The 17,341-nt window shown below is 58.2% G+C and overlaps 1 protein-coding gene and 1 long non-coding RNA gene across 7 annotated transcripts in view; one reads left to right on the top strand and one right to left on the bottom strand.

Moving 5' to 3' along the window:
- The window catches only part of GSE1 (Gse1 coiled-coil protein), a 400,566-nt gene that overhangs the window by 287,211 nt on the left and 96,014 nt on the right, over positions 1-17,341 (top strand). The window lies entirely within an intron of this gene.
- Positions 9,571-15,458, bottom strand: LOC123855202 (uncharacterized). Of its 2 annotated transcripts, none has more exons than XR_006793476.3 (3): positions 15,315-15,458; positions 14,671-14,877; positions 9,571-12,082 (listed from the first exon to the last, which is right to left on the bottom strand). It is a non-coding gene; the product is annotated as an uncharacterized LOC123855202 (long non-coding RNA). The 2 variants fall into 2 exon arrangements; XR_008507285.2 differs by lacking the exon at positions 15,315-15,458 and having other exon boundaries at positions 9,571-10,004; positions 10,242-12,082; positions 14,671-14,978.

The raw sequence follows: 17,341 nt of genomic DNA, 5'->3' as shown, positions 1-17,341 counted from the left end.
CCAAGTCAGGGCTGGGATGTGGGGAGGGTGTGAACCCACACTCAATCAGCAGGCGAAGGAGGAGAGGCAAGTTGCACTGGGCAGCTTTCTCTTTGGAAACCCGTTCTGTTTCTTAAATGTCAGAGTGAGCAGATGGTGTGTCTGAGTTTTATTAATCATGGGCTCATGGAGCTGGAAGGCCTGGGGGATCATTTAGTCCATACGTCCTACCGAGGAGGAGACTGAAGGCCAGAGAAGGCCAGAGCCACCCTGCACCTGCCATGGGGGCTGAGCTGTGCTGGGACCCAGATCTTCCCCATGCCCACATGCCACCCACTCTGCAGAACGAAACAGGTGTATGCTCCCCCCCACTCAGGAACAGCCATCCTACCTCCCAATTAAAAGCTGAAGCAGAGCTGATTCTGGGATAATCCACCCCCACAAACAACCGGAAATCCTGCCTTTGGGACACATGGGTCAGGACAGTGGTTGCCAACTGAGAATATTCCGGCCTTGGTGCATCGTGCAGTGCCACACGAGCTGGTGTTTGCCAGGTGCTGGCAGGAGACATGGTCACGAAGCCGAGAGGGCCCAGCTGCCCGGTGCCTGATTTGTGGGGGTCCCTGCTGGACCCACCTCTTTATCGCAATTCCTCTGAGCCACATAACTCCTCCGAACCCCAGCACTTGACTGAGACTGGCCCCCCCCCCCCGACCCGTGGCAGCTGTTGAAACGGACTATAACACAGGGCACCCGGAAGTTCACCTCATCACATGATGTTATGAAACTCAAACCACCGTTTTGACCCAAGTGGGCAGAATAGCTCTTTTGTCCTGCCTGCCCCCAACACATCCTACAGCTCTTCTAGTTAGTCATGAAGTGCCTCCAACCAGGCCTATAGCTTGGTTCTGTGAAGATAGTAGAGGTGGGGCTAAATCATACTAGAGTGTAAATGACCGATAGCAGATACCTCCCCCCCCCCCCCCCCCCCCCCCGCCCCAGGGTAGGTTTTCCTTAGGTTGGAGAGAAAGAGGTCTGTGGAGGAAAGGGAGAAACATGGAGAGGCCCAAGGCACCAGGGTTGCCCACATAACCTGTTGGTCCATTCACCCCCTTGTTTTTCTGTATGACCACTCGATCACTGGATTCCTTCCTTTCTGATCCAGTTTCCTGAGTCACAAGCTTGTCCCCACTTTGGAACCATTGGTTCTAAGCAGCATCAGAGAATCAGAGGCAGTTAGAAGACCCTATTCAACCCCTCTAATTTTTTATGCGGTAAAATTGGGGCCAAGAGAGGACAGTTGTTTGTCCAAGGCTGACAGCAGAACAAGGTCCGGAGCTCAGGCTGCTCATCATACTGGCTGGACCTCTTAGGCTACATTGATGGCTCTCGACTGGGGCAATTTTGTCCCTCTGCCCATCCCCCCTGGGAGAAATGGGTCCATTCTGGAGAGATTTTCACTGTCACAACTGGAGCGTGCTCCTGGCATCCGGTGAGTGGAGGCCAGGGATGCTGCAGACATCCCAGAGTGCACAGGGCCGCCCCCAGCAAAGAATTCTCCAGCCCCCTTAGTGTGCCCAGGGTGGGAGCCCTGTGCCACATCCGTGCTTCATAGACCCCCCGGCCAGAGGAGCTAGTCTATGGGACGATGTCTCTGCGGGGACACGGCAGGAATCCCGTGGGCTCAGGCATGAGCCACGGAGGGTAAATAAAGAACAGTCAGGGCACGTGGGGACAGCAGGGCAGGCGCAGAGGAAGGAGGTGGCCGGCCTGAACCAGGATTTCTTCACGAGGGAAAGGTAGAGCGAGATGACAGGGCCCTGAGGCGCCCCACTCTGACTCAGTTGTGCCGAAAGCCAGTGCCCAGTGTGAGGGGGAGAGCAGGCCCGAAGCTGCCTTTTAAGACTCACATCTTGTAGACGGGAGGGCTACATAGACCTGAAGTGGTTAGGCCCAGGGGTGGACAGGGAGAGCTGCGTGTCATCCACAGACGGGTAATTCTGTCCCCACTGTCACTTCTTCCCCAGCAGGAGGCAGCGAACGTCTGCTCACAAATGCCTCTCTGCCTTGAACAGGTGTGTGTCTGGTCCCCGGGGTGCAGGCCCCGGTAGGGAGAAGAAAGCCTTCTCGGCTTGCCCCCAGGCATCGGATCCAGACAGGGGCCGCAGCCGAATCTGCGGGGGGCAGGCCGCCAACGGGCTGTCTGTTGCTGTGTCCACAGAAGTGCCCATCGGGGTTCGCGCCAGCATGCTCCCTCCCCCGGAGATCCCCCCTCGGTGCTTTTCGGCCCCGTTTGCCAGGCCCGTGTTGGCTCTGCTCGAAGCAGAACGTTGACGACCAGAGCTGTCTTGGATTATGAATGGACTGCCTCCAGAAGTGGCCAGCCTGTCGCAGGCGTGTGAGGACAGGCAGGCGTGGGGGCGGCGGGGGGGCCTTTTCAAGGTTGAGCAGTGTGGCCCCGGCAGCCCCAGACATGGTCTCTGGCTGATTTCTCTGGCATCCGTGCAGCCACAAGAAGGAAGCTCTTTGGCCATATTGCTGCGTACGGCTCATCAAGCCAGGATTTTAAAGAGTTCCCAAATCCTGAGCTTCAACTGCAGGCCCGAACTGGAGGTCAAGACACCCAGTTCTGTGTGTAGACTGCAGCGTGCGTGGTCCTTGCCCTTCCTGGCTTTTTTGTTTGTCTCGCTTCTCATTAAAAGGAATCTGAGCTCCAGCCTCTTTACCAGGTCCTGCTGGAGGCTGATACGGGGTTTCCATAGAGAGCAGTTTAAAATGCAGGGCCCGGGTTCAAATCCAAGCTTTTCCTCTGACTGGCTGTGTGACCTCGGGCAAGTTGCTTTATTTCTCTGGACCTTAGTTTTCTCATCTGCAAAATGGAGATAATGATAGCCTTATTTATGCCGGGGGGATGAAATAAGGTCATGCACTTAAAGCATCCAGCACAGTACGAGGTATTAAGTAAATGTCCACGCAGGAGATCTGTAGGTCGTGTGTGCTAAGCTAACATGAGCTGCTGTAACAAAGAGGCCTTGACGTCCCAGGGGCTCAGCACACTGGAAGTGACATGTTACAACACTCGAAGTAGAAGCCACACAGTAGATCTTTCTCAACCGCGTGCCCACATAATATACAGTTGGAGGGAGGCCACATCAGAGGCCTCTGCTCTTAACAGCCTTTGGGGGGTTGATGGAGGTGCTGCGTCTCCTATCCATGGAGGTCATCCTGGGAGTGGACGTCTGGTGCCCAAACCCCAGCCAGCGAATGTGGGTCATCAGGGAGGAGAACAGAGGGTGGGCAGGCCACTAGGAAGCCTCCCCATCCCAGTGGGGTGTTGACTTCAGCTTCACAGAGGACGGGCGACCTGCACACACACTGGTGCCAGGGGCCCCGGACCCTTCCTCTTAGTCCAGGCCCTTGCTGCTGACCTGAAGGAGAGACTGACCCCACTGGCCCGAGGCCCGCGGCGTCCAGCCTTGGGCAACAGCCAGGGCCTCCCTGGGTTGGCAGCAGGGAGGCATTTGCTTCTACAGGAGTGACAGGATGTATTAGTTTCCCGTAGCTGCTGTAACAAATTATTACAAACTGGGTGGCTTAAGACATCAGATACTTATTTTCTCCCAGTTCTGGAGGCCAGAGATCTCAACTCAAGGTGTCAGCAGGGTCACTGCGCTCCCTCTGAGGGCTCTAGGGGAGGATCTTCCTGCCTCTTCCAGCTCCTGGGGGCTCCAGGTGCTCCCGGGGGCCGTGGTCCCGTCCCGTGTCTGCCTCCGTCCTCACACGGCCTCCTCCCTGTGTCTTCTCTGGTCTGCTCTTTTTATAAGGACACTTGTCATTGGATTTAGGGCCCACTCCGATAATCCAGGATGACCTCATCTCAAGATCCTTAATTTAATTACATCTGCACAGACTTGTTTTCCAAATTAGGTCACAATCACAGCTTCTGGGTAGACATATATTTTGGTGGGCCACCATTCAACCCACTACACTGGGGCAGGGGGAGGAGGCCCCAGGAGACCTGGCTGGACAACGCCCCCTCTCCCCCCAAGACAGGACCGTAAAGCCTGGGTGAGGTGCTTGCTGGAGCTGCTGGGTAATAGGAAAGCAAAGTCAAGCGCACCACGCAAAGATGGAAACCAGACCTGGGTTTGCAAATGTCACCGTGCCGTGAGCCTGGACAGAGGTTCCCCATTTTTCTTCCGACCTCTCAGACATGCTTATGTTGAACTTGGAACATTCACACGAGGTCTGGTCACTTAAGGACTGGAGCTGAACAGAGGGAGAAAGCGGGTGTGTCTGCTCCCTGTGTGCCCTTGGGTGAGTGACTTCACCTCTTGGGGCCTCGGCGTCCTCAGGTACGAAATGGGGTGATGGTCACTGTAGGCCTGCCTCCCAGGGTGGAGGCAGGTTCCAGATAAGATAACGCTCTTAGCAAAGCAGGCCAGGCGGAGGCCTGGGTGTCCTGAGGCCCGCTCAACAGCCGTATTATCACTATTATCCAAAACACGGGAGTAATTACAGCTCTGTTTATGGAGTCCTTACTCTTTGCCAGGCACCGGGGCGGTTACACGCCGGTGTCTCCCTGGAATGCAGGAGCAATTTCATCCCATTTTCCAGGTGAGGAAACTGAGTCTCCAAATGGTGATGTCACGGCCTGAGGGCACTCGGTGGGTGGGGGCCCAGCTGAAACTTGAACTCTGATAGGTCTGACGCCAGCCTGGACTCTGGAACCAGCTCAGATCCCAGCTCCGCCACTTACCACCGACTGTGTGTCCATGGGCGAGGTCCTTGACCTCTCGCTGCCTCATCTAGAAAATGAAACTCTTCATGGTGACCTTGAACAGCATTGTCATGAGGATCCAATGAATTCCCTGTGAAAAGTGCTTAGAACAGCAACTGGCGCAGACTGAGTGCTCAGGAAACATCAGCTGGCACGATTATCCTAAAGAGGGAAGCGGAGGGGGCAGACCCAAAGGGGCATTTCGGGTTAGCCACACTCCCAGCATGCCCTCTGCCCCCTCTCCTGGGATCCCTGGGGGCGGGGCCCCTCCGGATCCTGCCGTGGTGGCCCGGCGGCAGCTGGGCCTGGCCTTGGGGGGCCAGCAAGGTGGCAGTGTGCGTGCAGAGGCGGCGGGCCCTGCGGCTGCGACCCCCCCCCCCCCCCCCGCCCCGGCCCCCCGCGCTGCGCTCTCCAGACCCGGGCTGCAGCCGCGGTCCTCAGCACGTGCGGGGAAGCTATTTTTACTGCGTTCAGCTGCCGCTCTTGGCCGGCTAGGCTGTCTCCATGCTGTGGCACCCACAGCCCCGCTAGGGGGAGTCTCGGGCCCCTCCATTTTGAAGGAGCAGCAGGGGGAGGGGGCCCTGTAGCGTCAGAGTGGGTGTCTCGTGGGCTCCACACAGCTTCCAGGGAGGCAGCCGGCCCCCAGCTTGCTTTCCTGTTGAGAGATGAAGCGATTTTCTTTTCTTTCCACCCTGCCCAGGACGTGGCCCAGAGCTGCCCTCTGACCCTGGTTCGGTTTGCAGTGTGGACAGGGGTCTCTCAAGGAGGTGGGGGGAGGGCGACTTGGCACTGCGGTGGCCCAGACTTTAAGAAGGGGCACTGGAGGCTCAGCCTGCCCCATTTCCTGCCTCTTTTCTAGAAATGTCCTCCTCCCCCTCCTCCCAGAGGTGAGCTGACCGGGAGGGGGAGGGTTATGGCCGTGACCAGCCTCTGAGAGAGAAGAGGGGGTGGAGAGAGACATCCTGTCCTTGCACAGAATCCCGTTGAGGTGACATTCCCAGGAGAGTGCTGCCCTTCTCACCTGGGCCAGGTGTGGCCCAGGCTGGCTGCCCTGTCGCCCCCCCCCCCCCCCAGCCAGGCCATCACCACCCTCTGAGTGGGGTGGCTCCCCTGGGAATGAATGGCCATAGTGAGGAGTTCCAAAGACGCCAGCCAAGCCACAAGGGCCAGTGGGAAAGGGAAAATCCTTCCAGCTCCTCGTTCAGCCACATTATGGCAAACAACCGAGCCATTCAGTGGAGAGTCAGCCCGCTAAGCAGGCTGCTTGGCACGGCGGGGGTGGCTTTTTATTTTTCAGCTGTTTTGGCTTCAGGTCAGGAGCTGTGGTGCAGCCGTGCTCCCTCATAGTGGGTCTCCTCCTTTCCTCCCTTCCAAATGTCCCTGTCACCAGGAAATGTCACCAGCCTACTCTGAACCACCCAGATCCAGGGCCAAAGGAGCCTTAGGTATCAGAATCTCGCTGCCCACCTTCTTCCCTGAGGCAGTGGCCAAAAGCAATCAGGGGCTGGGCCGGAGCATTTTGAGATAATTAAATGCAGGCATTCAAATGCTTATAGGGAGAGATGTTTGCCTTTGACGGGGAAGCAGGGAGGCTGCTGCTGGCCCACTCCTTACCCCCCTTGCTGCTCACCCCCCACCTGCAGGCTAGGCGGGGAGCTCTCCCAGGCTCTGCCTCGCCTCTCCCGCCATATATCGGTCCTGATGGGTCCCCGGAGTGGCTGTCTCCAGGGGAGTCTTGCACAGAAGCCAGGCCACCTGGAGCTGGAGACCGGAGACCCCTTTTGCTGTTCCCCGGAGCTGGGAGCATCCTCCACAGGTGGCTCTCACAGGGCAAGCTCCTTGTTGGCGTCATCTTCCCCATTTTAGCAGGGGAAGGGGGGCACCCAGCAGATTGGGGGACCACCCCTCCCTCTGCACCCTGCCTGTGATTGGCCCATAATTACAGGTTTATTGCCTGTATAGCTATTGTGTAATGACATGTTTGCAAATTAATTTTTATGGCTCCTGCCATTAGCATATACAGTAGAGTAAGGTTTAGTATTAATTACCACTGTTGTTCGTGTAATCCGGAGAATTAAAAACCAATAAAAGAATGACGACAGAAACTGATAGTTTAGGGCCTTTTAAAAACAGTTTATTTTCCCCCCAAAGTAGGATCAGAGGTCTTCACAGCTTATGAGGGACTTGGGAGGGAGGAGTGGGCGTCCGCTCACCCGGGCCCTCCCCTACTTGCCCTGGTGCCCCCCCCTCCCAGAGGGGCGCAGATTATCAAGCGTGCGGGTGATAAACGGGTGATAAATGGGTGGGAGCCGAAAGCTGGGGTCCGGGCCGCGGCCGAGCCGAGCGGGGGAGGGGGCGCGGGCAGGTGCTGGACCCGGACCCCGACCCGGCCGCGCCGGGGCGATTGTCTCCCTGGCCAGGCCGCCAGCGGCGGCGAGCGCAGGGGGGGGCGCGGGGAGCGCGGAGCGCGCCGCCACGCAGCCCCGGAAACAAAGGGCCGCCGCCGCCGAGGGCCGGGCGCGACCTCCGGGGGCAGCGCGGGGCGGAGCGGCCAGATGCCGGCGGCGGGCGCCGGCGGCCTCGCGCGGCCCGCTTCCTGCAGGTCAGCAGCCCCGGCGCTCTCCCGGGTGACCGCGCGCGCTCGGCCGCCGGCGGGGAGAGGCGCCGGGCGGGGCGCAGCGGGGGCCGGGGGATTAGAAGATGCTCCTCGCACCCCCGGCAGCCCAGCCGGCAGAGAAGGCGGCCGCCTGCCTGCGGCAGCCACCCAGCCGTTGGTGGCGGCGGGGAGGAGCGCCACCTCTCCCTCGGCTCCGAGCGCTCCGCCCAGCCCGTTTAAGAGTCTTCTGGCGGGCGGGGGGGGGGGAGTGGGCGTCGGTGGCACAGAGGGGTCGGGAGGCACGGTTGGTGCCCCCACCTCCTCCAATTTGCCCTCCGGAGCTCTCCTCTAGAGTATCATATTCCGGGAGTTCAATTGTCATCTGAAGCCGCCGCGTTTAGCAGGGACCCCGGGGCTGCCGCTGGGGACCCCTGATTTACGCAGTGGCTGGAAAGCGTTGGCAGGAACCCAAGCTTGGCGTGACCGCGGTGCCCCGCCCTGCGTACCTGCGGGCTCAGGTCTGTTCCTCAAACCAGGATGGTTGTATAGGGGGTCAAAAGGTGACCCCTTAGTGTCACCAAGTCGCGATTCCGGCTCGCTGTGCCACCAAGGGGCCCTTCAGAAGGTAAAAGGGCTTGAAAATAAATTGTCACATCAAGAGGCAGCTTTGCAGCGTGTGTTGAAGAGTGTGTGGGGGCGTGGGGAAATGGAGCCTGTCTCTTTAAAATCGCTGGGCTGGACAATGAGCGCACAGGATGTGGTTTGGCGGCAGGGTTTTTTCCCCTTCGATTTGGGGAATTATCACATGGGGCCTTCTTGAGCTAGTGTGAAAGAGAGGCGGCGTGGGGAGGAGAGATACAGACTCCACACTCCCTCACACACACTCTGTGCAGTTGATCGTTCTCTTAAACCAAATTAGCCAGGGCTCTGGTTACTATGGTGCAGCCGGGGCTTGCAGAATCCCAGTAATAGCATTTATTAGGTCTATTTGCCTGGAAGCATGCCTTCCCGGATCTGATAATGCACCAGTGCGGGGAGAGTGTGGAAGATGGTATCAAGCATTTGATTACACTTGCAACAGGGATTTTTAAGGGTGGGGTGCGGGGCGCAAGGAAGAGAAAGGAGAGAAAGAAGCTGCTCGCCTTAGGAGCTCGCCCGGGCTGGGCGGCGTGTGCGTTTCCGCAGTCCCGCGTGGGTTCACAAAAGGCTGGCCAGAGCCCCCGGGGCACGGTTTGGGGATTCTCCTCCTAGGCCCGGGCGGCGGGTGAACTCCGGCTCCCGCAGCTGTCAGCCGTGGGTGGGGAGGGCGGGCGAGTGGCCAGAGCGCGGAGTTGGGCAGCCGAGGGGGGCCCGGCGGCGCCCGCAGCCGCCCACTGTTTGCAAACGGCCCCGCTTTGGGGCAGAGCGGAGCGCCCCGCTGCCAGCTACTGCACCCTCCCCGCGTTTGGAGAGGGGAGCCCAGCTCTCTGCGCCCGGATCCCAGTCCGCACGGATCCGCTGCCCAGCTTGGCGGCCGCGCGGGGAGAAGCTCGCAAGTGAAACTATTATTATCGCTCTGCAAAGCATGGAGCTCTTGGAAGATGCCGCGTAGAGACGGAAGGAGCCGCCGCCGCCTGCAGCCGCCCGCCGCTGCGCCCCTACCCTTTCGCTTTCATTAGGGGAGACAAATCTGCTGTCAGGCAGCCAGCTTTCCAATTTACCGATAATGATTCTTGCATGAAAATTGATCGAGGGGCTCTCCACCGCCGTGCGCTCTCGCCTCCCCGCTCTCCTCCTGCTCCTTCTGCCGGGGCGCCTGAGCCCCCGCGAGTTCTTTCTCCTCCCTACCCCCCCCCCCCCCGCTCTCTGAGTCAGTGGTGGGACGCCGGCCCGGGGAGATAACCAAAAAAAAAAAAAAGAAAGAAAGAAAGAAAAAGGTGGGGGGGGGTTGGTGGCGAGAGGGGGGAGGGGAGCCGGCTCTTCGGCCTGCTTTCTCCTGCCCAAGACTTGTTTGCAATCGCTGCCTCTTTTATTTACGAGAAGAAATCTCCCCCTCGGTACTTCTCGGCTGTTTGGGTATTAATTTTCTCCTCTCCCCTCTCCCGCTCGCCCCCTCCTCCTCTCCCCCACCCCGCCCCTCCTCACCCAGTAGCTAAGGGGAAACGAAAACAAAGCCGATTTCTCCTTGGCAACAAGAGATACCCCCTCCCGCCGCCCCCCCTTCCTTTTTCCTTCTGGTTCTGAACGTGAAACCCTGTTGGAAACAGGTCCCTTGACCCTCGCCCTTGACATTCAAATGGCTGAATGGAGGAGAGATTGCTACTCGCACGTCTTGGGGCTGCTTCCCCCCCCCTTCTCCTTTTTTTCTTTCAAATGAGTAATCCCTGAAGATCTTAACCCCCCAATTTCATCACCCTCACCTCCCCCCTTTATTTTTCTCGCGCTCCTCTCCGCTCTCCCGCCTGCTTCCCTCCGCCGTGCGCCCCCCTCCTTTTTTTATTTGCATCTCAAGTCCAAAAGGCAGAAAATACACACGCGGCGGCGAAGACACCGGGCAGCCGTGGAGGCTCCGGCCCGTCCTCGGTCGTCAGTCACCCCATTGTGGATCTGCCCGGGCCGAGGTGGCCGAAACTGCCCGGGCGCTGGCCCGAGAGAGAGCCCTTTCATCATCTTAGGGAGGGAAAAAAAAGAAAAAAGACATTTTTCTCCGTCGCTCTCGGGATCGCTCTTCTGTCTTTATTTTATTGTTTTGGACATTTTTGAGCGCCTTGGCTCGGACGGCGCTTTTTGTCTCATTGCTGGGTTTAAAAAAAAAATTTTTTTTCCCCCCTTCTTCATCCCTCTCTGGCCACTATGGAATTCTAATCTGAATCATGTTTGGATTGAAGCCGCCTCTGTATTACTTACCAGGTAAGCGAGCTGTGCGCCTCCCCGGGTCCCGCGCGGCGCCGGCGCGTCCCGGACCCCCGCCCCTCCCGACCCCCCAGACCCGCAGCCGGAGTCCGGGGCGGCGGGATCGGCAGAGCCCCCAGCGGGCGGGCGCGAGTCCCGCTGCGATCCAGCGGGCGGTGTGTGCTCTACGTGCGGCGGGGAGCGCCCACCCGGCCCGCCGCCCCCACCGCGCCGCCGCCGGGGGTTGCGCGTCTCGCTCCTTTTGTCTGCCCCGAGCCGGCTCCGCCGCGGCGGCGCAGCGAGACCCGCTGCCTTCCTGGGTGAATTAAGCACCGGCTGCGAAGTTACTTTGCTGCAGGCCGCCCCGATCGGGTGGCATGCGCCCCCCTCCCGCCCCCAGCCTGGGGCTTATTTTCCCCTGCCTCCAGCCGGCCCCTCGCGCCGTCTCTGCGCGAGCGTGGCGCGCCTGCCCCCCGCCCCCCTTCCTGCCCGGGCTTCCCTGGAAGGTTTTGTTCCTGCCGAGGTCGGAGGAGGGGGCCGGGGGAAGCTCCGGAGGGTGGTTGGCGTGGCTTCCTGTTTCCCTAACCTTCCTGCGCGCTGACAGCAGCCTGCCGTGTAACTTTCTGTTTCGGGGCAAGTCGTGCTTGTAACCCAGAGCGGAGGCCGGGGAGGGGTGACAGCCGGAGGTTAGGGGAGCCCCTCTTGAGTTCACCTTATTTGGACTTTGAAACCTGACAAATAATGACATGTAGGCTGAGGGGAAGTGGGAAGCCAGGGGTTCCTGGCGGAGGAGGTAGGAGCCTCGGTGATCCCTGGGGCCCTCCCGGCTGCCTCCTTGGCACCCCCTTCCAGTGCCCCTGGGGTCGGGAGTAAGTGACTAGGCCTGCCCTCGGTGGGCCCCTGACGCCCAGGTCAGGAAGGCAGGGCAGCCTGTGACCGCTGGCAGTAGGAACGAGCTGTTTTTCTCTTCCCTTCTTTCCTTTGAGAGTTTCATCTGCCCTGGGAGTCCACACAGTTCCAAGTTCGGGGGGGGGGGGTGTCCATGGATCTGGGGGAGGGGAGATGGGGGGGCTGTAGGGAGGAGGGGAAGTTCCTGGGCTCATACTGGGGCTTCTAAAATTCTGCAGAAGGGGCTGCGGGTGGAGGGTAATTTCTGCCCTGTTTTGCTGGGGAAAGGTGCAGGTGGCTGAGTGTTGGGTTTGGGGTTTTTTCACGGTACGTTCAGAAGAAGCCCCTGTCACTTTGGCTTCAGCTCCCACAGAAGCCCCGGAGCCGGGGGGAGGGACGGCCTGGACAGGACCCAGCTCTGCTGGATCTGGTGCTTGCCGCCCTGAACCGGGACAAGGGGAGGAGGTCGTCCAAGAGTTCAACAGACCAAAAAAAAAAAAAAAAAAAAGTAGGAAAGGCTGATGGGTTCAGGGTGTAATCTGTACAGTTACTGTGAGTTTCTTTGTGGCTGTTTTAGGTCCCCAGCCTGTCCCAGAAACTGACAAGGGCTGCATTTCATGCTTGGTGTCTCCACCTCTTTGGTAGGAAGAGTATTTTTCAGGGTCTGCACTTGATTCTTGGTCTCTTTGCCCTTCATTGGCTGAAATGCAAATCCAGCACTTCCCCTTGGTCGGACACTGCCCTTAAAGGATCTGAACCAAATTAGAACCAGGAACCCCCAGTTTGCAAAAGGGGTGCGTTGTAACACAGGGCTGCTGGCGGCGGAGGGGGGGGGAGCCATCTCCCCGGTAGGAAGGTAGCAGATAGCCGAGAGCTGGCGAGATGCATGGGGGCTTCTGGAACCGCAGCTGTAGCTGAGCATTCCCGCTGAAGCTGCTCTTCTGTGGGCTTCCCCCCTGCACCCGGAGCTGCAAGAAAGCAGGGAGAGTTCTTCCCTCTGTATCTGGAGCCCCCCTCCCCCAGTGCTGCGCCTTCCCTTGTAGGCGCTCAGTACATGTTTGTGGCAAGAATGAATCTTCCTAAGTACAGGGCGTCTTAAAAGCGCAGGTGTTTGTAATCTACACCCCACTTCACCTGCCATTGGGTGGCTGCTGGTACTTATTATTCATCAGGTGACCGGTTTTCTATTTACACTCAGCCTCAGCCTCGGAAAGAAAAGGAGAAAGTGTCAGGCTCGGAAATTCAGAGCAATTAAGGAAAATCAGTCCTGGCTGGTGGTAAGCCCTCAGGGGCAGGAGGGTGAAGTCTGCAGGTCTGGACCCCGAGGGAGGTCAGGGCACAAGTCATTCTCAGCCTGGGGAGGGAGGTTTGTCACCCCCTAGAGTTCTCTGTCTCTCTCTCTCTCTCTCATGGTTTTTCTTTCTTAATTCCCCTGCTAGGGTTTTGTACTTTATAATTTTGCTATTATAATGTGTAGAGGCTTAGCTGGGAAGAACCACGGTCAAGTGGCTTTGCTTCCCTGGGCTTCTCTGAACTCAGAGTAGTTGGTGGCCAAGTTCTCTTGACCACTGTCAGGCCCCCTTGGGAGTGCTTCACAGGAATCTCTCCTGTAAATCTCCCTCCCACCTCTGAGCTCGGTGCTGGTGGCTGCCCATTTCACAGACGAGGAAAGGGAGCCTCAGAGGAGCTAGAGATTTGGCCAGCTTAGCAGTGGCAGAGCTGGGATGCAGAACGCTGCTACCCACCGCCCTGCTCCAGGAAGGAGGGGGGCCTGGACGCACCCCTTAGAGCAGAGGCAGAGCCTTGCCTGTGGTGGCCTGACACCAGCGCTCTGGAGCCCCTTGGGACTTGGTTCTGTCCCCACAGCCAGACCCCCAGGCAGTGTCTGTAAGGGCGGGGAGCCAGGGCCCAGCCCCTGCCTGTGCAGCCCTCAGCCCCGAAGCTGCTGCCTGTTTGACAAGTGACAGGACTGAGGCCGAGCAGCACAGTTCTGCAGGGTCCTGCTCTACCTCTTCCAAGCTGGGACCTTGGTCCAGTGACTTGAGCTCTCTGGGCCCCAGTTTTCCCACTTGGGACCCGGGATCCATAATGGTCTAACCCTCAGTATCAGTGTGAGGCAGGGGATTGGTGATCCCCGGGCCACCCCCTGTGTTTGTAAATAAAGTTTTATTGGCACATGGCCACGCCTGCTCTTTTATGTGTGGTCTGTGGCAGCTTTGGGGCTACACTAGAGCTGTTGACTAGTTGCAACAAGGCTGGCAATACTTACTATCTGTCCCCTGACAGAGAAAGTTTGCTACATTGGGTGTAAGGACAGTTCCTGCATGCCGGCAACAAAGTTAACACTTAGCAAGTGATAGCTAGAATAAAAATTATTTTTTTAAAAGTAAGCTCTACACCCAACGTGGGGCTTAAACTCACCACCCCGAGATCAAGAGTCACATGCTCTACCGACTGAGCCAGCTAGCACCCTGCATTATTATTATTAAGGTGGAATTACTTGCAGAAAATCACAGGGCTCCTTAGTGGTTGAACTGGGACTTGAACTCAGGTGTTTGGGCCAGACCCCTGGACCCCATGACACAGTATCTGGCCTCTGCATGCTCCTTTACTGGCAGGGGCAGGGAGGGGGTGGTATCCAGTGGGGGGGGGTCGCTTCCTAAGCCAAGAGAAGGAGGCGTGGGCACGTGGGAAGAGAGCTGGGGACTGGTGGATGGGTGGGGTCTCTAATGCTCCTTGGACAGTTTCCTTTCTGTGTGCTCCTGCGCCCAGACAGCCCCTTTCCTGAACTCCACCAGACTGCGAACTCCGTGCTGGAGGGGCTCGTGTGCGTTTCCTTCGTGCCCAGCTCAGCGCCAGACCGTAGCAACAATAGAATAACGAGGGAGAGGCGGTGGCATCCACTTCTTACGTGGTGCCCTGGCCAGCGAAAGAAACTGAGGCACAGAGAGGTCGTGGCCACGCAGGCAGTAAGCGGCACAGCCAGGCTTTGACCGCAGGCGGTTGGGCTCCAGAGTCCCTGCTTAATAAATATTTGTTAAAGGAGAGTGAGGGAGAGAGTTGGCCGTCGGCGTCCATGGTGGCGCCCCGCCGGCCCCCTTATCTTGTTCCTGGAGTTCACGGAGGGAGGACTCCGCAGCTGTCAGCTAACCCCACCCTGGCCCATGCTGAACTCTGGGTGACCCCGACTGCCCCTCAGGATTTACTGTCCACTGCTGGGAAGGACACTCCAAACTCCAGGGAAGAAACTAAGGCCCAGAGAGGGCTGGGGCTTGGCCTCAAGCCACACAGCCTGCTGGTGGTTGCTGTCAGGCAATCTGGGTCTCCCTCAGAACATTTTCCTTGCCCCCCAGCTGTCTCCCAAGGGTCAGCTGGCCCCCGGGGCCCCTCCGCACAGCCTCTGACAGGCTTGCAAGAGACGTGGGCTTCCCCTGCTGCGGAGCGGAGGGCGCCCAGGCCGCCTGTGGCGAGCTGCCTGGATTTCTCTTTCTCCCCTAGACCACTGCCAGAAGGCCCCTGTGTGTGAGGCTGGGTGCGGGTCTCTGCTCAGACTCACCTGAGTTGAGGGAGCAGGCTGGAGCCGAGGGCAGGCCGCCAGCTCCCCAGCTCCCCGTCCTCAGGTGCCCGCTCTGGGGCTGACGCCGGGAGGGGTGATGGAGCTCAGGCCCGGCTTCGGACTGGTCCGTGGGAAGCTGCTGGGTCCGTAGCAAACCCATGGCGTTGGGGCAGGCTCTGGAACCGCCCTAGGCCTGCTCCGAGGGATCTGAGTCAGATAAAAGGACAGCATTGCTATTTCAGTGGTGATTGAGAAAGCTGCTTATTTACAGCTCAGAAACTCAGCGGGGACAAGCATTTCGGCTCCCATCTAGCACTTTCCAGGCAGTCACTAATTAATCTTCCGATACCCCTGAGAACTGGGGAGGGGCTGCCACATTTCCATCTGTCGGCTGGGAAAGCCAAGGGGCCCTTTTGTCCCAGCTGTGGCCCAGCCCTTCTCCGAGGGGCCTGGGCTGGTTCCCACCCCCCTGCTCAATTTGGTTCTCATTAAGATTTTTTTCTTGCTTAAATGTGTTGTTCTTACTCCATGGGTGGGAATCTGATAGAGCCCCATTGGAAACTCTCCGGCTTCTTATCTCCTTGACTCTGGGAGTCAGGAAAAGTTTTCTTTTATGCTCTTGGAGCAAACAGCCATTATGATACCTGGATTCCAGCCCTAGAATAGGGCAGGAGGATTCTTTTCCTTCACCCGCTCCCAGAGACAGAGCCAGCACCAGCAGTGGGATGAAGTGTCTGGAGTTGGGCTTCTGTTCCCAGTCTAGCGCTCCATGTTCCTTGTCCCTCTTCCCCCTGGATGTGGACATGTGTGACGGGTGTGGCCCCCCTGTTTCCTGCCCCCCCCCCCCAGTGGCAGGTGTGCATGGGCCCTGCAGTCATCTGGTCTACCCTGGCATTTCGCAGCTAAGAAAACAAGCCATCAGGAGCCCTTGCGGGACCTGCAGATTATAACTCTCCCGAGACTTTTGGTGAAATTGGATTGGTAGATGGGGCCTCTTCATTTGCAAGGGTACATCCTATGGTAATCTACTTTGCAGGGGGGCGGAAAATCAGGCTTTTATAACCCCTAAAGTAGTCTTTCCCAAAGGGCAGCGGAACCCCCATCTTTGGGGTTCTCAGCAAAGCACTCCCTTATTCATATTTGGAATTGTCTTTCCTTGGTGGTCTAGCTAAAGGATCAGCTGGAATCTTGCAGCCCCCGGGGTGGGGGGCGCGGGGGGAGAAGGGAAGAGGGAATTTGGGGGTGAGGGAATAAAAATAGATGCCATGCTTTTTTGTGTGTTTTTAAGAGCTCCATATAGATTTAAAGTCCTTTTGTTAATTTAGGAACATAAAACTGTGTGATGTATAGCTTGGTTTGCTCGTAAAATTACTAAGTGTGGCATATTTAGAGCTGTGAAAGCTTGGGGTAAAAGGGAAAAAAAATCAGTGAGATTTTTTTTACAAGTCTTTAGGGGAAAATGCGTTTTTCTGGCTTTTTTCCCCACTGATGCCAGGCCCTCCACAGCTCCGGCTTGGGGTTGGTGGTTACTCTTCAGCCCAGATCACAGCCGTGCTGGAAGCTGAGGGGTGCTGGTGGGGGCCGGCTGGGTTTGAGTTAAGACAGGCCCAGATCTCGCCCCCAGAGCCAGAGCCCACTCCGTGCCGGAAGCCCCCTGTCCTCCGCCTCGAAGGATCCGCGGCTGCCCTGTCTTCCTCCTGCAGAGAGACAGGAAGTGCCCTCTGACCAGGCCTGGACCGCCGCCCAGTGGGCATTTGGCCACTTGCTTAATGGCCTGCGGGATTGGGAAGTCACAGAACATTGGACTTGGAAGGGACCTCAGAGGTCAGATGGCCCAACCCCCCTCCCTTCTCTCCGTTCGGGGGTCTCCTCAGGGTCCTGTTCCTGATAGATAATTGCCTTGCCACTGTGGGTTGTCAGAATGTTGCTTTTCACACAGAACATACAGTGTGTGCCTTTGACCCAATTCTGCCCTCCGGGGACACAGAACAGGTCTGTCGCCTTTTAGAATCTCCCCCTCCCCCAGCTGGACAAGGCCTGCCCACCCCCCCCAACCCGGGGTGCCAGACCCTGTTCTGTGTTGAGGTATGGAGGTAGGAGCAGCGAAGGAGGTCTGTGTTTTATCTCCCAGTTGCCTCAGGAACAAACGGGGAGTGAGATGAATACGGCGGGAATCTCCCGGAATCACCCTGATGGAGGAGGAAATCCAGGAAGGCTCCCTGGATGAAGCAGCATTGAAGGCAGGCCTTGGAAGTGAGGAACGCAGAGGGAGTGAGGCTGAGTGGAAGGATGCTGGTGCAGTGAGGAAGGATGAACAAGAATAGGGAAGCTGCTCTTAAAATACTCAGCATGTTCAGTGCACTTCGGGCAGGCAGAGAACACACGTTGGGCCATTCCTGCCGCGGTGGCGGCAACACGTGGGTTGAGAAATGCGGGTGTGTGCAGAATTTTCTGGGAGTGCAGGGGAGTGACCTACTGGGATTAAGGTGGGGGTGGAAGCAGTGTGTGAGAGGCCACGGGAGGAGGGGACATGAGAGCTGGCCTTTCTACTCAGGGGGCAAACCCTCCCACCCACACCTGTCGGGCACTTGAGAGGGAAGGCCCCCATTCCTCCCCTGCTTCTCAGCAGTCCCATCTAGTGGCAGGGCTCTGAAGCCTGTGCAGCCCCTCC

Source organism: Mirounga angustirostris, unplaced genomic scaffold (genome assembly GCF_029215605.1).
Source record: "Mirounga angustirostris isolate CCGP_5_RB_7025 unplaced genomic scaffold, mMirAng1.0.hap1 SCAF_16, whole genome shotgun sequence".
NCBI classification, from domain to species: domain Eukaryota; kingdom Metazoa; phylum Chordata; class Mammalia; order Carnivora; family Phocidae; genus Mirounga; species Mirounga angustirostris.
Note: the sequence above shows the minus strand (reverse complement) of the source record. Positions and strands in the feature narration are given on the sequence as shown.